The following is a 16,267-nucleotide window of genomic DNA, read 5'->3' as shown; positions in this document are numbered from 1 at the left end:
GGGATGTTTTTAGATGATGTAGTACAATAAATAAGAGCTATTATTTCAGTTTTTTCAGCAAGCTACTTGGGGCCTAGCCCTATCACAAGGTAAGTTCAAGTCTCTGGTTGGGAATAACTTGGCAAAGGCCACTGAAACTCAAAAGCCAAACCTAAAAAACCAGGCCTCACTGACCCACCCTGGGGTCAGGTGTTGACTCATTTAGCTGTTGGAGACATTTCACTGGGGAATCTGGGTGGCAGCACAGCTTCCAGGAGGGCAAGACCCACCAGGCTGCGGGTGAGAGTAACTCACTAGTCTCCTCAGACAAAGGACTCTGACTTACCTCTCCCCTAACCACAATCCGCTTCAAAAGAGATGATTTTCCAAAACTACACGTAACGTTTCTTTCACCGTTCATTATTTAAGAAACTGAATGCTGGCAAGCAGGGAGTTAGGAGATTTGAGTTATACTGGAGATTATGCTTTTAAATCACAGGGAGGTTCGAGCATGGGTATTTTCACTTGGCAAAATGGTAAATCGTTCTAAGTACTAGTGTGCTTTTTTAATGAGATATAATTCACATACCAAAAACTTCACCATTTAAAATACACAATTTAGTGGGTTTTAGTATATTCACAAAGTTGTGCAACATTATCACAATTCCACAACATTCTCATCATCCCCCAAAGAAACCACACACCCATCAGAACTCACTCCCTGTTCCTCCCTTCACCAGCCCCTGGCAGTCACTTGCTGTTGTTTTTTTTTTTTTTTTTTAAGTGAAACGTGACAACTTTCCTGTGCTTTGTATTTTCAGTAGCGCGTGGCTTTATACGTTTTCATTAGAATTTTTAAAATTTATTTATTCATTTATTTTTGGCTGTGTTGGGTCTTCGTTGCGGGCTTTCTCTAGTTGCGGCGAGCGGGGGCTACTCTTCGTTGTGGTGTGCGGGCTTCTCATTGCGGTGGCTTCCCTTGTTGCGGAGCATGGGCTCTAGGAGCATGGGCTTCAGTAGTTGTGGCTCGCGGGCTCTAGAGCACAGGCTCAGTAGTTGTGGTGCACTGGCTTAGCTGCTCCTCGGCATGTGGGATCTTCCCGGACCAGGGCTTGAACCCGTGTCCCCTGCATTGGCAGGCAGATTCTTAACCACTATGCCACCAGGGAAGCCCTTCATTAGAACTTTTAACACTTAATTCAAACCATGGACTTTATAAGTGTTCTGAGATTATAAAATACTCTCTTCTATATACAAACGATTTCTGTTGCAAAAATGTTTTCTTTTTTTATACATAAAAGAATAGATATTTCTGTCTCCACTGGAGCTTAAAACATTACCATTTTTTTCCTCAATTAAATTCTGTTCTTGTATATGAAGTGAGAAGAATCAATACTCAAATATTTTAAAAGCATGAATGACCCGACTCCTTATTAACTGTGGGCCATCTCGCTCTCCTTCCCACTGCTTAAAGACCTACAGAGCTGAGAGGGCCAAGGCCTGAAAGGCAAAGCTGCTTGTTTACAGACAAGGAAACGGATCTAATGTGGGCTGGTGACACGTCCAAGACTACAAGGCTAGTTTACAGCACAGCTAGGATGGTAACCCCCTTTTCCTAGTTTTCTAGTATTGAATATTGGAAGTAAATGTTATAGGTTATCTACAAAATCAGCCACCATATGAATCTAATTATGTCAGTGAATTTCTTCTATAGCTTCGATCTGAGCATGTGATTTTTTTTTTACCACTTTAAAAACCTATATATTATCTGGTAAGACTTTGTGAGGACAAGACAGGTACATTTAACCAGGGGGCCCAAATCATTCATTGAAACATAGCAAACAAGAGCTGAGGTTCTGGAGGGACCCCAGAGCATCTCTCAGATTCCACACACTGTAATTCTCCACACGACAGTGTCCGTAGGATGCCCCACTATGCTATGTAAGAAGCAAACAAGTCACATACATTCGGTACTCTGGAAATGAAGGCCTCATGGGCCAAGAATGTTTGGGATTTAACCATTGCAACAATTCATCTGGGCTGACTTTTTGGAACTGGTCCCACTCAGACTGGAAATGGATTTGCTGTCATCCTCACCAGTTCTTTTCTTCACTTCCCTGGAGAGAGAAAGAGAGACATATAGACAGAGAGAGAAAGGAGATTACTGAGGTATAAAACTGAACCGTAAACAGCTCATAGAAATAAAACGGCACTACTGAGCACTTGCTATGCACCAGCCAGACAGTGTTCTAAATGCTTTGTAGCTGTTGACTTATTTAATTCTCACAACAACTATGTGATTTTATTGTTCCCCATTTTATTTTTTTTAATTTTTTTTTTAATGATTTTTGGCTGTGTTGGGTCTTCGTTGCTGCGAGCGGGGGCACTCTTCGTTTGCAGTGCGCAGGCTTCTCATTGCCGTGGCTTCTCTTGCTGCGGAGCACAGGCTTAGTTGCTCCACGGCACGTGGGATCTTCCCAGACCAGGGCTCGAACCCATGTCCCCTGCATTGGCAGGCAGATTCTTAACCACTGCGCCCCCAGGGAAGCCCTGTGCCCCATTTTATATGTGAGGAAACGAAGACAAAAAAAGAAGTTAAGAAATTTCCCTTCGGTCACACAGCTGGAGAAGTGGCACAGCAGTTGGGCTCCAGCACCTGCATTCTAAGCACCAGGTCACACACTCATGCATGAACACACACACATACCCAGGTGCATACACACATGTGCACAGACACACATGCCAGGTGCATACACATGTGTGCACACACACGCACACAGACTACTCTTGCTCTCTCCTGTGGTTTCACATGGCTTATAGTCTGCCACACACACAGCTCACGCCTTAGGATTCTGGAACCTGGCTCCCGTCCCCAGCTAATGCACAAAAGCAATGATGACTTTATAACCATTCTGTAGTTATACACGATCATGGAGATAACAACAGATGGTTAAAATCCAGGAAAAAAGAAGTCTTCCTTTTGCCTCTTCCTAAATTTCTTTTAGAATTAACTTCTAGAGGCAGCACCGGACCTAAGACCTCCATGATCTTATGAAAGCCCCCTAGGAAGTCTCCTATCCCTGGGGATGCTTGGGAAATACACCCTTAGACAAGCTGAATGGCAGTCTCTGTGGGTGAGGAGAGTGTGGCAGCTCGTCCCCAAGATGGTCCCAAAGAAGTCTGCCTCCCTGTGGTGGTGAAGCTTGTGCGGCTGCCCCCTGGTCAGCACCGCCTCTGTGACTGCTCAGACCAGTAGAATGGCGAGGAAATGGTGTGCTGAGATTTCTAAGCCAGGCATTAATCAGGCCTGGCCGCTCTGAGCTGCAATTTAAGCAGCCCAGGGTTCTTCGCGGGAGAGAGGTAAGAGAGGTCCCGGGGGCTGAGATCCACAGGGAGGAGCATCCTGGCCGCAGACGTGCAGACGCGCCACAGCCTGTGTCCATCTGACTGCAAACACACGAGACACCCAAGGGAGAGAAGCTGAGGACTCTCCAAGCGAGATCCAGTCAATTCTGGTAATTTCAGAAAATAAAAAGTGGTGCTCTTCTAGGCAATTACATTTTGGGTGGTTTCTCACAGAGCAGTAGATCCTGGGAACTGGCATATTCCCGGCACGGCGACGCTGTTCAACAGGAATAGAATGTAATGAAATCCATATATGTAATTTAAAATTTTTAGCAGCCACATTAAAAAATGTAAAGAGACAAGTGAAATTTTATTAATATATTTTATTTAACTCAGTATTGCAAAAATACTATCATTTCAGCATGTAACCAATAAAAATATTAATGAGGTATTTTACAATGTTTATACTGTCTTCAAAACCCAGTATTTATTTAATATATCCAGCACATCTCAGCTTGGATCAGCCATACTTCAGGCAGCTAGTGGCCACCAAACCGGTCAGCACAGCCCCAGAAGGAGCTGATACCTGCTAACCTTTGAAAACCACTACACTGTGAGTAGGAAACAAAAGGGGAACTAGTTCTTGCTGAAGGCCAGTTAATAAATGCTATGTTACGTGTCTTCACATATTCCTTATTTAATACAAATAACACTCACACCTGCTCGCACAAAATCCTGACAGGTGACAGGTGAGCATCACTGTCCTCACTTCATAGATAAGGAATCAGAGACTCAGGAAAAGAAGGAAGATACACAGTTCAATCCATAAACCCTATAAGACTCAGTTTAGACTTCTAACCTCCAGAACTGTAGGATAATACATTTTTATTGCTTAAACCACAAGGCTAGTGGGAATTTGTTACGGTGACGATAGAAAACTAGTACAACTTCCAAATGCCAAATCTCGACCATTTGGTCATTCAGTAAATGTCTGATTTATGCCAAGCTCTGGGATCCTCAACTAGTGAGTTTTGAGAGAGAGACAGATGTCTTCTAAATAAATTGTTACCAGGTCCCAAGAGAGCTGCTAACACACAAGCACAGCGTTTGCAGGAACACAAAAGGTGCACCACAGTTGTGCTGGGGCGAGGGGAAGGCAGCTTTGTGGAGACTGAGCTTCAGGGAGACTTTGACAGTGGAGCGACCTCTTGATGGGATAGGAATTCACCTTCATGTAATGAGGACGGGAGATCCCAGGTGCAGGAAACAGCATGCATGAGGCGAACAGGCATAAAAGAACTTGGCCACAACTGGAAGCAAAGTTTGCTGTGTGGATAGATTATCTTTCATTTGGGAAGCAAGATAAGAGATGCAAACAAAGGTAGGTGAGGTTGGGCTCTGAGGGACACCTACCTACAACAAGAAAGAAAGTCTTAATTGGATTTTTATTTATAAAGATTACCCTGTTTACAGGGTGGGGGATGAACTGATGCTGGAGAAACTCTGAGGCAGAAACTGAGGTGCCTCCTGCACTACCTGGAGGAGGAAATTCTGAGGCCTGAAGCAAAACAGAGAGAGAGAGAGAGAGAGAATACGGACAGATTCAAGAAAGATTAAAGAGAGGTCACCTAATCAATAGGGCCCCAGAACCCACTAGAGGTAGGTGATGGAGAAAGAGAGGAAGGAGTCAAGACTGATTCTGGTTGGTAGTTTCCTGAGATAGGAAATGTAGAATGAGGAACAATTTTAAAGAAAAATTAACACATTAGAATTCGGACATGTTGGGGCAGTCATGCCTATGGAATTCCCATTTGTTAGTGGATGGGAATATGGTCATGGAATTTTTTTAAAAGATGAGGATTAAAAATACAGAAATTGGAAGTCATCAGCTAGACATAGTTCTAGAAACCATGGGTGTGGAAGACATTAGGCAGAGAGAGAAAGGAAAGAGGAAGAGAGTGCAGAACAGAATCCTGAGATTACCAGCATTCAAAAGGCAAGCCAGAGATTCAGAGTAGTGAAAAGTCCCAATTTTACTCTTAGTAGCTGTGTCACTTCGAGCAAGCTGATTAAGCATTCTAATTCCCAATTTTCTTATCTGTACAATGGGTATAGTACTCACAGCATCCTCACAAGACAACTCACATCGCTCCCTTCTGGGAGGTCCAACAGCCTCTATTAGCTACATAACATATGGCTGCCTGGTCATATATTTTGTTTTCTTTTTTTCCTCTAATATTAAACTGTATGGCCTGTCTTACATACCCTGATATCCCTACAGGGCTTTGATGCTGAGCACTCATAATTATGCAGATATTATTGAACCTGAAAGCAAATATTAAGGGGAAAAAAACAGGTACCCATATTGTTCACCTGGACTTCAGCTTCTTTAATCTACCAAAAATGCAGGCACATCCCACTTTAAGGAAATCAGGAAGATACAATTTCATACAACTCAAACAGGTTTAAGGCTGGGAAAATTAAATTACCTCACCAAAAACTACCATGTGCTTCACAACTGCACTTTGAATGACTCAATCTTATGGACAGGTTTACACCCAGTGGGCTCAGCAATGGTGCTGATACATCAGCCTGAACTTTTTGTGTTTTTCTCAAATTTCAGGCCATTGATCGATTTAATGCCTGTTGAACTTGAATGTTTAAAGCCTGTGGCTCTAGTGACGGCAAATGTATTTACCAATAGACAATGGTTGGGATGAATTTCCTATCAGCCCTACACGGAAAGTGCATTTCTAGGAGAAACTTTTCCTGGGATTGAGAGGTTTTCCAAGAAAAAGCAGAGGAGTTCAGGTTGTTAACCAAACATTTATGGCCTCCCTTCGAAAACATATTTTGTTTCAGGCAGTGCAAATCCATAAACTCTTCTAGTTCAAGTTTTATGACATGACATGGAATGAAAGGGACCATGCCGGGAAATATCTTATGAAATCTAAATCAAGAACTTACATGTTTTGCATTATATATAACATTCTAAAGGCTGTAACACTTTATTTTTTTTTCACATCTTTATTGCAGTATAATTGCTTTACAACGTTGTGTTAGTTTCTACTGTACGACAAAGTGAATCAGCTGTACGTATACATATATTCCCATATCCCCTCCCTCTTGAGCCTCCCTCCCACCCTCCTTATCCCACCCCTCTAGGTCATCACAAAGCACTGAGCTGATCTCCCTGTGCTATGCAGCAGCTTCCCACTAGCTATCCATTTTACATTTGGTAGTGTATATATGTCCATGCCACTCTCTCACTTTGTCCCAGCTTACCCTTCCCTCTCCCCGTGTCCTCAAGTCCATTCTCTACGTCTGCAACTTTATTCCTGCCCTGCCACTAGGTTCAGAAGTACCATTTTTTTAGATTCCATATATTCGTGTTAGCATACGGTATTTGTTCTTCTCTTTCTTACTTCACTCTGTATGACAGACTGTAGGTCCATCCACCTCACTACAAATAACTCAATTTCTTTCTTTTTTAATGGCTGAGTAATATTCCATTGTATATATGTGCCACATCTTCTTCATCCATTCATCTGTCAATGGACATTTAGGTTGCTTCCATGTCCTGGCTATTGTAAATACTGCTGCAGTGAACACTGTGGTACATGTCTCTTTTTGAATTATGGTTTTCTCAGGGTATATGCCCAGTAGTGGGATTGCTGGGTCATATGGTAGTTCTACTTTTAGTTTTTTAAGGAACCTCCATACAGTTCTCCATAGTGGCTGTATCAATTTACATTCCCACCAACAGCACGAGAGGGTTCCCTTTTCTCCACACCCCCTCCAGCATTTATTGTTTGTAGATTTTTTTGATGATGGCCATTCTGACTGGTGTGAGGTGATACTTCATTGTGGTTTTGATTTGCATTTCTCTAATGATTAGTGATGTTGAGCATCCTTTCATGTGTGTGTTGGCTATCTGTATATCTTCTTTGGAGAAATGTCTATTTAGGTCTTCTGCCCATTTTTGGATTGGGCTGTTTGTTTTTGTCATATTGAGCTGCATGAGTTGCTTGTATATTTTTGAGATTAATCCTTTGTCAGTTGCTTCATTTGCAAATATTTTCTCCCATTCTGAGGGTTGTCTTTTCGTCTTGTTTATGGTTTCCTTTGCTGTGCAAAAGCTTTTAAGTTTCATTAGGTCCCATTTGTTTATTTTTGTTTTTATTTCCATTCCTCTAGGAGGTGGGTCAAAAAGGACCTTGCTGTGATTTATGTCATAGAGTGTCCTGCCTATGTTTTCCTCTAAGAGTTTGATAGTGTCTGGCCTTACATTTAGGTCTTTAATCCATTTGGAGTTTATTTTTGTGTATGGTGTGTAACACTTTTTTAAATGGTAGTTTTACCTGTAGAAACTATGCCGTTTTCACTTAAGACTTGGGTACTTTGACAAGCAAATCTGATGGCACAGTATAAAGCAAATTAAAGTCTTTACATGTTTGTTTATTTCTAATTTTCATATTTACCACATTGTTAACAGAACTCAGAGGACTCAAGCCAGGCCACAATACAATAACAACCATTTGAAAAACTCCTTGATAAGTGGTTCACAAGAAGTGACCTTGTTATCAAACGCTTCTGCACCCAGGTGTTTTGTGTTCCCAAAGAAACACAAACCTGAGTGGAAGCTACACTGTAAACAGGGTGGTGCGGGGCTGAGCCAACTCTCTGGCAGGAGCACACGGGAAGAGCACAAGCGGCCTCCAGCTCTCCTATCCTTGTAACATAGAGAATCGATTATAAAAAGAGAAATTCTGCAATCTGGGTGTGACGGTGGCACTTTGGAGTCATTTAACTGTAATATGACCCCACAAGACAATCCAGTGTTAAACAGTGATTATGTTATTCAGTGGAGTCCAGGCTGTTACATATAGAATCACAGACTGTCAGGACTGGAAGGGCCTTAGGGATCATTTTCTTCAGCACCCTCGCTGTACAGATTAGAAATGCCTAAAGGAAGACAGGGACTTAGTCAAGGCTCTTCAGCTGTTCGGGGTAGATTTAAGATCAGACTTTGAGCCTCCTGACACTACACTCCTCCAACGTGCTGGGCAGAAGCCAGCAGCCATGCGGAGGGCCTGACCTGCAGCATCCTTTCCTGCTCATCCAGGACAGCAATGCAGCACCCCCTGCCTGAAGCTAAGGTAGCACCGAGCCCCTTATTGCACTAAAGTTAAGATTCTTATAAAACCAGAATCTCACAAAGGATCAGGAAAAGAACTACACGCCTAAAGTTATGTTTTTGCTTTGTCAGCGATTAAAGTATCATTGGCCTGGATTTTGTTGATACACGTTTTTTTTCTCTATTTTTTTTTTTGGATATTTAATCCCTTTAGACCAGCAAAGAATCATCTTTTCATTTGTGGCAGAAAACTAGGCAGAAGAAATAAATCTAACAGAAAACATTCTTATTTCCTAAGAATGCTGCAACGATTAAAGTACAGTTAAATCCAAGGTCTTCAGTGATGCAATTTTCATTCTAATCCACATCCCACAATATTATTTATTGTTAACACCATTGACTTAGCTTAATAATTACCTGGGTAATAATTTAAACAAAGTGCTTCCAACCGGCATGATATACAATTTGCTTTGTTGAGTTTTTTTTTCCCTTTACCTTGGAAAATGTCATAATAGACAGCTATATTCATAATAGTCTCCTGTGTTTAAAATCTGGTTCCTGGAAGTGATTCATACCCGTCAACTATTAGCTTTGTGGTGACATTTTGCAGAAACATCAACAACACCTCGGATACATCTCCTTTGTTTGTCAGTAAAGGTATTTTGCCAAAGTTCACAGTGAACAAGCATCATTACCAGTTTTTATAAAAACCATGTTTGTTTCTCCAACCACTACTGAAAGACAAGACAGTGTTTTCCAATGTAGATTCATGTTATGGTCAAGAAATCTGGCACACACAACAGCTAAGTGAAAATTCAATCCTGCATCCAGTTTTCGAAATGTAAGGCAAAACTTTACCAGGAGAGATGGAGAACAGCTTCCACTATATTCGAACCATCTTTGGCATTTGTTTTACAAAGTAACGCCCCATAGGTCTGTAAAAAATATAAATACACCATTAAATGAAGGCTTTAATTAGGTTTCCTGGAATGTTAACTTTTAAAACCAATAAAATAAAATAAAAATACTCCCCTTTTGAGTATGCTAAAACTAATAGCTAAGAAATTGAATTCAAAGCTTCAGTACTTTAAAAAAAACAGGTTTGAGCCTAGTTATTCCAGGAACAACTCCTAGTCAGAGGATTTTTATTTTGCATCCCCCCCAAAAAAAAACCCGTAATACAAAATTTCATGTTTTAAGGTTCTTATTTCCAAGAGTCACACGTGCTACCAAGTGTTCGCTATCAAATAATTTGAGAGAGAGAAAAATGATAGCTTAAGGTAACCACTCAGGAATTAAATGTCCATCTAAAGTATGTCATGAATTGGGAGGTTGGGATTGATATATATACATTAATATGTATAAAATGGATAAATAAGAACCTGCTGTATAAAAAATAAATAAATAAATAAAGTATGTCTCCTTTTGGCCAGAAGCTAACACACATTCCCCTTCACCCTATCATCTCTTCCTATCAAGATTCAACAGCCTCTCTGTCACTAAAACCTATGGACGTTTTCTAGTCCTCTATTTTTCAACCCCCCAGTGGTTATGCATATAATCATCGATCATACCACTCTCCTTCTTCAAACCCTTTAATGCTTTCCCCCATCCCTCTCAAGTAATACTGAAATGCTTACCTGGCCAACAAGGCTTAGCTTGTATGTGGCCCCAGCCAACCCCCCAGTTTTACCTGTCACCACTCTCCCTCACTCACAACGCTCAAGTTACCCTGGCCGTCCCTCTATTTCCCCAATGCTCCAAACTCCCTCCCACCTCAGGACATATGTATCTACTGTTCCCACTACTAAGTCATCCCCTACCCCACTAACCCCCTTCACCAGGCTGACTTTTACCTACCTTCTAGATTTTTAGGTAATCCTCCCTTGAAGTTAAGTGTTTTCTAACTCTGAAAAATCGATATTAGGTTTTCCTATTATAAAACCTCTTGACATATGTATTTTCCCAGTATAGCACTTGCCACAGCTGTAATTGACCAAGTTATTTTTGTGTGTCTTTGTCTAACAAGCTGGAGACAATTTCCCTTAGGAAAGGAGAACTGTGTGTGCTGTGGGGCTGGGTGTGGGCGACACAGACCTGTGTGGGATACGGGCAGGATGTGATGGGTGCTCCGGAGCAGAGAGAAAGGGAAGAACCGAACAACAGGCAAAGACTACTGTGAAACCTTTACCCGTGAGCCCCCAAATCCACAGAAAAGCTTAAAAGAAAAAAACATGAATGTATTTCTAGTAGAAATGGGTAGTGCTGCTACCTGGCACAGCCAGGATGTTATGGGGTGAAATAGAGACTGCCTTTGAGGATGCAGGAGGGTGGAGGTCAAGAGATGCATAATAAGGAAGCAAACCTTGGGAAATCTGAGAAATCGTGAAGAGGGAATAAAACTGGCCCGCAGCCAGGAATTCTGAAATCTCTAGAGGGACACGTGGATTACATGAGTTTAATATCTCTCTGCCCCAGACAGTAAACTACGTGAGGGCAAGGACAGTCTGCTTTGTTCTCTACCCTTTGCTCAGCTCACAACGGAGTGCTTTTCACATGGTGGATACAGTTAAATATGTGTTGAATCAATCTCTTCTGTATTTCATTGCCTAGTTTTGATGTTTATCATATTTGGTTCAAAGTTCTAAAATTTAAAACAAGTAATAATTCCAACTTAAAATAGTGAGGTTGGGACTTCCCTGGTGGTCCAGTGGCTAAGACTCCGAGCTCCCAATGCAGGGGGTCCAGGTTCAATCCCTGGTCAGGGAACTAGATCCCACATGCCACAACTAAGAGTTTGCAAGTCGCAACTAAAGACCCCACATGCCACAACTAAAAGATCCTGCACGCCACAACTAAAGATCCCGTGTGCCACGACGAACACGCGATGCAGCCAAATAAATAAATAAATAATATTTTTTTAAGATAGTGAGCTTGAAACTTCTTTTTAAAGTTAACATGTATATGCTACAGAGCAGTCCTTTCATGGTACTGACGACAGACAGCAACGATAGCAACATCAGGTCAGACTGTTATGGTAAGAACCTCTTATTTAACCCAAGGAGCATCTGGTTCCTTGTTTGGGTAAGACAAGGCACAAGAGGGCCATGCAGCCTTCTGATACAATGATAATAACGAGAGAATAAACATTACCCACAATAACAATCTGGACAGAAACAGGGTCCAACCACTATACAAATGCATAACCAAAAATAATTTTACACTATTCCAACTGAATACAAACCTTACAGAAAAGAACAAGTCTTCCAATTCCCTTCACCCCTTCACCCAGGTGACACACAGCACCACCTGCTGCCCGTTGGCACAGGGACCCTCCGGAACCAAACCCATGTTTTCAAAATAGGACACCCATTCTTTTCCTTTTACTCACATTCCAGGACTAGAGAAGGGTTCCAGGAGCTGGGGAAGAGTGAGGAGGAAGACGGGATAATTTTGCCTCCTCTTTGTCACTGACACTCAGTGGGGGAAAACGATCACTGATGCTTTTACCTCTCTAAGGGATTTAATTCTTGGTGCAGTTACTAACAGTTATGGGGCAGACAGGCATGGGGGCGGGGGCGCTGGGAGTTCTGCCTGTATAAGGACAGAAGACCCATCAAACTGAGTGGAGGTCCGTCAAACAACCTCTTCAGCTAAGGTTGACAAAAGTGGAAGACCCCTTCCAGCGTGGACCCACTCTCACTCTTACCATTTTCTCCAAGGTACCCTGGGACGTGTTTTTGTCCCTCAGCTTTAGCAGCGTCATGAAGATCACCCTTGTTTCCTACCAACACGATAGGAGTGCTCTCATGGGCTGCAGCCTACCACGAAGAAAAGGAAAAATTGTGCACACGTCACACATTGGACAAGTTATGAGGATGATGACAACAAGAACTACCATTTCCAAATGCCCCTTAAGTGCCACGTGATGTATACACAATATCTTCAAACCTCAAACTATCTCTAAAAGGAGCCAAACTTTCTCCCATTGCCAGGTGAGAAAACTGAAATTCAGAGAGGTTAAATAAGACCTTGGAAGGACCAAGGCCAGGGTGGTCCAAACTGATTCCATCACCCTTGCCACTATATAAACCAATAAAACTCAAGAGGCGTGACCACAAAACTCTACTCGGCTGTGGTGCCCACATAATTTTCCACAACTTTCACTCCAAACAGTGGTGATTACAAATCAACTTCATTACCTCAGGTATAAAACGCACAAGAATTCCCTCAGCTACAATGGGACAAAAATGGAGTCTGGGGCTTCCCTGGTGGCGCAGTGGTTGAGAGTCCGCCTGCCAATGCAGGGGACACGGGTTCGTGCCCCGGTCCGGGAGGATCCCACATGCCGCGGAGCGGCTGGGCCTGTGAGCCATGGCCGCTGAGCCTGCGCGTCCGGAGCCTGTGCTCCGCAACGGGAGAGGCCACAACAGTGAGAGGCCCGCGTACCGCAAAAAAAAAAAAAAAAAATGGAGTCTGAAAGTTCCACACTCACTGCTCTCTGGTTTATAGCAAAAGCAAAATACAAGGGCCCTAAAGGTCAACATTTTTCTTGAGAGGAGTCACTGAGCGATCACTCAACGTAACAGACTCTTAAGATTAATGCCCCCAAATCAGCACAGCACGCTGTCACACAGCCCCGACACTCACAGGGGAGCTGGCGAGCGCGCGGAAGCGCTGAGAGGCAGGGTTAAGCTTGAGACCCCACCAATCCCACCACGTGGCCGCTCACTGGCTGCGTGAAGTCAGGCAAGTCTGTTCCTGGTTCTGCCTCACCTTCCCTATCTGTAAAATGAAGGGATCAGCAAGGGCACATCCCCCTTCAGCAGGCGGGATGAGAAGGGAGGACAAGCAGACAACCCTTGCTCTGGATCCTGAACAAGAGAGACAGCAGCCCTGACTGAGACGTGGGGAATGACCCTTTGCGGTGCCTAAAGACATCCAGGTGTTCATCCACTTCGGTGTCACACCTGATACAGCATCAAGAAATGAGCCTCAGGAACAAGGAATCTGTATTCGACTTCCTTTCTTTTCAGACCATGTTCCTCCAACTGAACGTACCAGAGTGAAGTAAAAGCGAAAGGGAGAAGGAAATGAAAGGCTTTCCCTAAAACTGGACACCCCACCCATTAAGGTGTTAAGTAATTGCGTTCGGTGGGGAACTGCTCAGGATCCAAGGGGGCATCACGTGGAAGCCATGAATCAAATATTTGCTTAAGGGCTTCCCTGGTGACACAGTGGTTGAGAATCTGCCTGCCAATGCAGGGGACACGGGTTCGAGCCCTGGTCTGGGAGGATCCCACATGCCGCGGAGCAACTGGGCCTGTGAACCATAACTACTGAGCCTGCGCGTCTGAAGCCTGTAATACGCAACAAGAGAGGCCGCGATAGTGAGAGGCCCGCGCACCGCGATGGGGAGTGGCCCCCGCTCATCGCAACTAGAGAAAGCCCTCGCACAGAAACGAAGACCCAACGCAGCCATAAATAAATAAATAAATTTTAAAAATTAAAAAAAAAGGACTACTTTAAAAAAAAAATATATATATATATATATATTTGCTTAAGTAAGCCAAGGGTCTGAGCGTCTAAATGACTTCCCAAAGTCATACAGGAACATACTGGCACCTCCTTCAAGTCCTGACTCAAATATCACCTTCTGGTGTGGCTACCCTGACCACACTACCTGCAGCCCCCTGCCTCACCGTAAGGCCCGTTATCCAGCTCTCTTTTTGTTTTCATAACATTTATCACTTTCTATCATTCTACTTATTTTATTTAAGTTTGTTGTGTGTTATGCCTCCCCCACTGGAGCACAAGCTCCATAAGGGTAGGGCTCTGTTTTATTAATGGATATATTGCAAGCACGAGTCCAGTACACACACAAAGCAGGTATTTCAGAAATATTTTTGAATGTGTAAAAGAGATCAATATTGTTTGAATATTGTAAATATTCAAACAATAAATGATTTATGACAGGTAAGTAAATGGTCTTCATTTTTTATAAGATTTTGTAACCCAGTGATTTTCAATCGAAGTATATTAATTATTCATTCAGAGGGTCCATTCACCACTGACATTCTACTGCTTCTCAACCCTCTGGCTTATCCCAACGATCTCACCATTAGTTTCTACCCATATTTATAGTGGTCATATAAATCATCCCAATACAATTTCCTCAAATTAGAAAAGGTAAGCCATGGCAAAGGTTCACTGTGATAAGTGAAAAGTCAAACGCCAAGTGGCATCTAATTTTTTCTACATAACAAATTCAAGAATTCGTCTTGAATACAGTTTTCTTCCTTTTTAGACCATATGAAAGGTAATACGAATAGCTAAAAAGGTCACTTATCATATGTAGGTGCGTATTTAGCAAATTATGGCCATGGGGCCCCTGGCACAGGCCACAGCTGGTCACTAAGGGCTATTTCAACCCTGTGGCCGACCCTGCCTTTTGTGCCTCCTTTCCTTGAATATAATCCAAAGTCTTAAAATGAAGACCAAATCCAACAGTTCCAACAATAAAATGTTTTGCTACAGATCTTAAATATCTGTAGGTATGAGTGAGCTGGGATTATCCATTCTCACCGGATTCTCCGAACTCACTGGTCTATCCCAGGGAGGTCATCTGTTCCCTTGAGTAGATGCCTCTCCTCTACACACTAACTACCCTGGAGATCCTTTCTTGACATCAAAAGATTTTTTTTTCTTAATTTGCTGCACACTCTGGTGCTTAATCAAAGGAGCAACCGATGTTGAATCAGGAGGTCCCATTTCCCCTTCTACTCCTAACCCCTAAATAACCAAAAACCAGTGTCATACACTTTCTATGCCTTAGGTTTCTCATAAAAAGTGAGAATAACATTACATTTCTTACTTCCTTTCTCAGATATGTTACAGAGATGAATATAACATGTGGGAAATTTTGTGAAATAAAATACTATATAAATGTCAACACGCTTTCATTGTGTTTATAATAATTTTAAGTCGTGATATTTCAGTTGAACAAAATGCATGTTTATTTATCATTGTCTAAGTCTTACTGCAATTTCAACCAGTCATTTCTTAAATCACTTCTCTAGTTAGAAAGAAAACACTCATTCTGGTGATTTACAGGGTATGAAATAGGCCCAACTGAAGAATCTAGAGGCTAACCTGAGATCAGACAGCAATCAGTTCTCTGTTCAGCCACCATTGACTTAAAGCCTGTTAAAATTATAGATAATAGACTTACTCGAAAAATTGTATTAGCCACCAGTTTTGTTTTGTTTTTCTCCGGGAGAGCATGCTAAACCATGGCTTGAACTGTAGTGTCACGGTTATTAATGACTGTTGGTAGCACACTAACCGTGGTCAAAATCATTTCCTACTTTAAAAAGTATTTACCATGAAACCAAAGGATATGAAAGCTCCCCAGATGAAAGACACCATCTTACTGGAGCAAAACAAAGCACAGACAGTTACCACACATGTTTAAAATACCAACTGGTTATTTCAGTGGTACTTTGAGATACGTAAATCACCCAAATCACTACCAGAAAGAATAAGGTCGAGAACACAGGTCTCTATGCTATAGAATTTGGACCTGGCACAAGCTCACACCCAGGTGGTATCTCACCTATGCCTCTAGCACACATGGAGGCCCTATTATACCTCCAATCACACTACACACCCAGCCCCATCACCCCCTTGTTTGTGAGAGCTGCTGCTCCTTCTTGGGCTGCCTGAATTTTCATTCACTGCCCATGGGGTTCTGATTTTATCTATAAGAAAACACAGAAGTTATCTTTCTTCCCCAGAAGCTCACTT

General features: G+C 42.4%; 1 pseudogene; it reads right to left on the bottom strand.

Moving 5' to 3' along the window:
- Positions 1-739: 739 nt before the first annotated feature.
- Positions 740-16,267, bottom strand: part of LOC115867787 (ras and EF-hand domain-containing protein-like) — a 168,876-nt pseudogene continuing 153,348 nt past the window's right edge.

The sequence above is a fragment of the Globicephala melas genome, chromosome 6 (genome assembly GCF_963455315.2).
Source record: "Globicephala melas chromosome 6, mGloMel1.2, whole genome shotgun sequence".
Classification (NCBI taxonomy): Eukaryota; Metazoa; Chordata; class Mammalia; order Artiodactyla; family Delphinidae; genus Globicephala; species Globicephala melas.
This window is presented reverse-complemented; position numbering and strand designations above follow the sequence as displayed.